Raw genomic sequence first — 6,226 nt, forward strand, 5'->3', positions numbered from 1 at the left:
ACTTGTCTGATTGGGTTTTTGGAGTGTTAGGGGTGGAAAGATTCTGCACCATGTGGCAATCTCTGTTATATTTGAACTTGAAATAACTTTTCTGTACCTGATCACTGCAGACACAGGGCATTTCAGGAATGCAAAAACATTTACTTATATTATGTTTATTTATTTTTTAGCCAGTGATTTTTGAAAATGAGAATTTCCTCAAATCTTTATTTGAATTCTTCCTACCACGAAGAACTGTTGAAAGTTTGTCTTGTTTGGTTATATGTCATAGTTGAAATTGGGCAACTATTAGAAAATGAATTTGTTATTATCCAGCAGTTGAGATGAATTGAGATAGAGACTTCAGTGGATTTATTTTTGAGCTAATGAGTTCTGTTTGAAGTTTTTGATTTGAGAAGAAGCATTTGAGCGCAATATGTAACTGCAGCTTCATTTGTAGCACAGGCAGCACTGATTTGGACAATAAAAGTAAGGAAGCATAGGAAATAAGGCTGCTCTAGGGTGCTCCCCTGACTGTTATATTAATAATTTGGGGGTAAGAAGTATCAAATTTAAAAAATATCGAGGCTGGATGGGAATGAAATCACCGGGAACTGTAGGTAAATGTAACATCTGGAAACCCGGGGACAGGAAGGATTGTATAATTTGCTGGTCCCAGTGCAAAATCAACGTAGGACACCTTGCTAAAACATTATTAAAATTCCAAGATTGTCTGGGTGCTTCTAAATGCAGGACCTTGTGCGGCTGCGCAGGCTTCGTGCTTCTGAAGACATCCTTGCCTAAGGAGTCTGGTGAACTGTCTAGCCATTGGCTACCTGCATCACCATCTCATTATTATTTTTTCTTTAAATAGACGTTAGGTGCATGGGACTGGAATAACCAGAAGCCCTGATTTATGACACTCATCACCACTCATGCATGTATGGTCCTCCTATTTTCTAATAGTTAATTATAATGGCTTTTAAATAGTATCATGAACATCTATGAACCCATTACTCAACCCAACAACTAGAACGATGATAATAACTCACAGTACCTATGGACACCTCCCTTTTCCCACTTTCTATTTCACATTGGATATTGTTTTTCCAGAATGAAGTATGACAAAAAGAAATACAGAAGAGAGAAGAAAGACTGTTATACTTTGAAACCCAGCTACAGTTTCGATGTTTTGTTGCTTTCATTTGTGTCTTTGAGACACGGGTATTGGTGAAGAGCTCTCATTAGAAAGAGGAATTAAAAATTTGAGTGTGACTTTCAGAGGAGCACTTTATTACCATTTCAAGCATTCTCAGCTAAACAAGATAGAATTTCAGTTCTTAAGAATATGGTTGTACACTGATTATTGTACATCAGTGGTTTCTACCTTTAATATGCTCCTTGCATATTAAAGAATAAATTCTGATGGGAGGGGCAGGGGAAATTTATGTGAATCCACAAAGACCACTTAAAACATTTCATATTGATTCTTAAAGCTGTTTACTATTTGGATTTTAGAATGAGATTTTAAAAAGGTGCAAAATGTTTGTTACAAATTGGAAAACTGTGACTTGCTAGGCAGATGTGCTAAATGTAATTACTCTGACCCTAGGAAATTTGAGTCAGAAGCGTTTTGAGGGCTGTGAAGCCAATGCATCATGCAGCCATGTTTAGGTGCTTCCTTGTGAATGAGTCCTGAGGGCAGATCCCCAGGAGTCTACAGAGTGGGGCTCCTTAGGGCTGCTGGTCTGGTCGGTGGGTGGACATTGCCTAGGTCCACTCTTCACAGGATTTCCTAGGCTCATTAGCATTCTGTGCACAGCCTTGGCAGTTCCAGTTACCATTTTACAAAATGCCAGCAAAACTTGGTTACCACGGTTTCTCAGACTCTTTCCCCGTTTTCTGGCTGGCTGATGCATTGGCAGTGCAGTTCCTAAGGGATGACTGTTCCCATCAAGGAAGGGGCCACCCTCATTGGCACCAGCTCCTACACTTATTTGTACTCTCAGCGGAGTAGCTTAAAATTGACTGGGCATTAACTCTTCACCTACCAGAGGTAGTTTTTCTTACTAAGTATTGCTAATGATCTTTTTTGTACTTAAGATGCTACTACTGATCTTCCTATGATACTATCAGCTCTGTGTAATAGCCAGCTACTTATATGGCTTTTCTTTGGACTAGGGGCAGAAATTTCCCACAGGATTGTCTGTGGCCTTATATGCAGAATGTGATGATGGAGGAAAGCAGCTATACCATGCCTGTGGTGTTGGTGGGTCTCCAGCGGGTGGGAAGGTCTGGTCAATATGAGTAATACCTTCTATGCTGAAGTGTTTTGATGTGGACCTGGATCCAAGTGAGAGTTGGAATCTAATTTTTCCCTCCACTGGTATGTTTAAAAGGGCCCAATTTATTAAAAATTGAATAACAATTTATTAATTAAATCTTCTTAACTTTCTCACTGTATAGTGTTAACGATCTTTTGGGAGAGGATAGTTACATGACACATTGATTTAAAATTTGTCTTTATGCCAGACCACCTTGTGAATCTTTAGTTCAATTGCCTGGTGAAGTTGTGGGTCAGTAACACATGAGGCACCAGAGAGAAGCGTAAGTGAAAATGACAGGCACTTAGCAAACACTAGCTAATTGACAAACTTTGTTTCTGAATTTTTAATCTACTACACCATGCTATTTTCCTTGGGTGCTGTTGTATATCTTTGGGATTTGTGGACTCCTTCTCCCTTCCTCACCCTCAGAACTTTTAATATTTCTTCATGTGTTCAGAGATGGAAAACTGAAACAAAAGCACTAAACATGCCAGCAATGCCTCAGTACCAGACGGGAAGTGTCTCCAGGCTGGTGGGGGCAGATTCAGTCGCAACTCATAAATCTTACTATGCTTTTCATGAATCTCAGCATCACGAATTCCCCCAGAGCACTTATATATCAGTATGTTCATTAAAAACAAACAAAAACAGAACAACAGCAGCAGCGGCAGCCGCAACCACAACCATCACGATGAAGAGCTTAATGGGACTTTGTTCCTTTTTCAAGGAGGCTTTACCTTATGGTTATAATTCGGGCGGCTTCCAGAAATAGAGTTCACCACTGAAAGAGTAAAATAAAAATAATGATCAAATAACTGCAAGGAATCAGAGTATTTAACTTAGCTTCCTGTTCCTTAGTGAGGTAAATTGAAGGAAACCTCTCTTTCCAGTGGTTGTTGAATCTCTCACAAACACGGTAAATCTCTCTCTGTGCCCCCACACCCCACAGATCCAGGTTTTCATGTTTGGTATAGCAGGCACATTTTTCTTGATTCAGATCCAGGTGGATTCTGCTTTGGCGGGGGAGTTGTACTCTGCTGACATTTAAGGCAGGAATTCCCTGGGAAAATAGTCAAGAGATTCTTTTGGAGCTGCTGGAAAAGCTCCAAAGGGTTTAGGGTTCCCCTCTCTAGGCAAATAGGGAGAGAGAACGGGAGGGAGGGAAAGAGAAAACAGAAGGACTTTATTGAGTGACTGTATTTCATCTGAAGCTGGTACAAAAACCCAGAAATGTGGTTGGATGACTGGATACTTTTCTTACACCTTATCTCTTCCCTGGCTAATATGACAGCTCAGAGTCTGGTTGGGATTTAAAAAAACAGCTCAGACTTCCATAGTAGACAATCAGTTCTCTGGGAAGCAAAGGACTTTGGGATTTAATGGTGGGGATCAAAATGTTTGAAATGGTTAATTGTCTGAAAGTAGCCTGTGCTAGTAATTGTTTTAGAATTTAAATTAAATTCAACCATATTAAAAACGTAGCCAACATTTTGGTGACCACTGTCATCTACAGTGATCATTATGGATGGGCTCAGAGGACCCATATTTTTAACAGACTAACAAAAATGTTTCCAGCTTCAAGGACAGAAAAGATGTTTAAAATACTGTACACATGGGGTATGACAAGCAGAGTAGGCCAAAAAACTAGGTGGTTAAAAAAATGCTTTCAGAATAATGCTAGAAACAGAACACTTATTAAAGGAGCAGAAGTGTCCATAATCAGTGACCACAAAAAGGAATGACTGATCTCATCAGTCAAGTTGTTTAGAAATGCCCTTGGGTGACCTTGCTAATAATTCAGACACTTTTTTTTCCTTCCTAAATAATTATACATCCTTCCCTTTAACCTCTGTACTTTTCCCCACATTCATACAATCAGGAAGGCACATCTGAAATTCACAAGGCCTTAGCGGTGTCAAGTCTCTGCATTACCGGTTTTATCTTTCTTGAATGTTCTTACTTCTTGCTGCACTTTGGCCTGTATTTCTGCTGCAGGGAGAATGCTGTGACCACACCTTGTCAGGTCCCACCTTGGAGCCAACTTCGGTGGTTCTTTTATCCTCAATCCCTTTCCCTTCTCTCTCTGCCACAGGATTCTCTGATTCTTCTTTAAATGATCCTCAGTATTTATCTCCTTCATGAAACCTGCTCGTGGCACACTTGCTTGGTTCTAGTCACGTAAGCCCCTAAACAACCTGAAAGCTTATGTGATACTCTGCATTTATAACTGGGTAAAGCATTGACTCATTCACTGGTGTTTTGATGCTGCCTTATATCTCTTTTAAAATATAAACTGTAGTTATGGGAATATATGTCCTATGAAATTTCTTACTGTGTTGATGATGATGATGATGAAGTGATGGTAGTGATTTTTTGATGATACCATTGTGTAGTGGAAGGAGAAGGGTAAGAGTTGGTAATATTGACTCAATCATTTACCTTTTATCGGCTGTAGAGCCTTGAGCTCTTGGAGCTCTGTTTTCTTCCTCTGTGAAATGGAACAGATGATTATCTGTTCTGTGTTTTTGCAAATTTATAGGAAATCTATAATGCTATCTGTGATGCTTTGGTCTGTTTGACCCTTTTAAGTCTCATGTTGAAATCTGATCCCCAATGTTGAAGGTGGGGCCTGGTGGGAGGTGTTTGGGTCATTGGGGTGGATCACTAATGGATGGCTTGGTGCCATGCTTGCAGAAGTAACTGAATTCTCACTCTTAGTTCCCATGAGAACAGGTTGTTGAAAGAGTCTGGCATCTCTTCCTCCCTCTCTTGCTTCCTCCTCTCACAGTGTGCTCTCCCACATGCCAGCTCCGCTTCCCTGTCCACCATGAGTAGAATCTTCCCGAAGCCCTCCAGAAGCAGATGCTTGTGCCATGCTCCTTATACAGCCTGCAGAGCTGTGAGCCAAATAAGCCTCTTTTCTTTAAAAACTGCCCGGCCTCAGTTACTTCTTCATAATAATACAAAAATGGGCTAAGACCTGCTTCTCACCTCAGTCTGGTTTGGGGCCAACTTTATGTACTTCCATAGCAGTTTAGGCTCCCAGATCCGACTGCAGAATCGTTCCTGGCGTGCTGGAATCACTCGTTTACTTTTAACTCTGGTCTGACGGCGGCAGTGGGAGTAGGGACACTCTCTCAAACATCTGACTAATTAATTAGTCCAATTGTAAAGATTAAGAAGAATTGTGCAATAAACAAGTGAGTATGGCTCAAATAAGGCAGTATCAGCAGGAATGCTTTGCAAACAGCATTAATAAATGTAAGGATGATGCTGAGGCTCATCATTTTATAAAAGGCATTCAAGCCGGGTGTGGCAGCTCATATTTCTACTCCCAGTGCTTTGGAAGTTTGAGGCAGGAGTATTACTTCAGGTCAAGAGTTCAAGACCAGCCTGGGCAACATAGAGAGACCCCTGTCTTTACAAAAAAATTTAAAACATTATTCAGGTATGATAGCACCCACCTGTAGTCAGCTACTGGGGGACTGAGGTGAGAGGATCGCTTGAGCCCAAGAGTTTGGAGCTGCAGTGAGCTATGATTGCACCACTGCATTCCAATCTGGGTGCCAGAGTGAGACACTGTTGCTGAAAAATAAATAAGTAAATAAAAAAGGCATTTGCTTATGAGTTAACAAACTTATGCACATCAAACCTTGAAAAAAATCATGTATTCTTAATCTTATCCAAATTACAGAATGCAATGTTAAATCTTTTGTGCATAGATAAGGACTTAGGACATTACTAACATTAATGATAACATTTCACAAACTTCAAATAGGTATAGATAATTCCATGGCTACATTTTAGAGTTTAAGGCAGAAGTAATACATTTTAAAACTTTACTTTGTTTTGTGGATTAATAAAAAATATCTTGCAAATTTTATTAAAAAGTAAGAAGCTGATTAGTATGTCATCTCCTT

The sequence above is a fragment of the Callithrix jacchus genome, chromosome 13, assembly GCF_049354715.1.
Source record: "Callithrix jacchus isolate 240 chromosome 13, calJac240_pri, whole genome shotgun sequence".
Classification (NCBI taxonomy): Eukaryota; Metazoa; Chordata; class Mammalia; order Primates; family Cebidae; genus Callithrix; species Callithrix jacchus.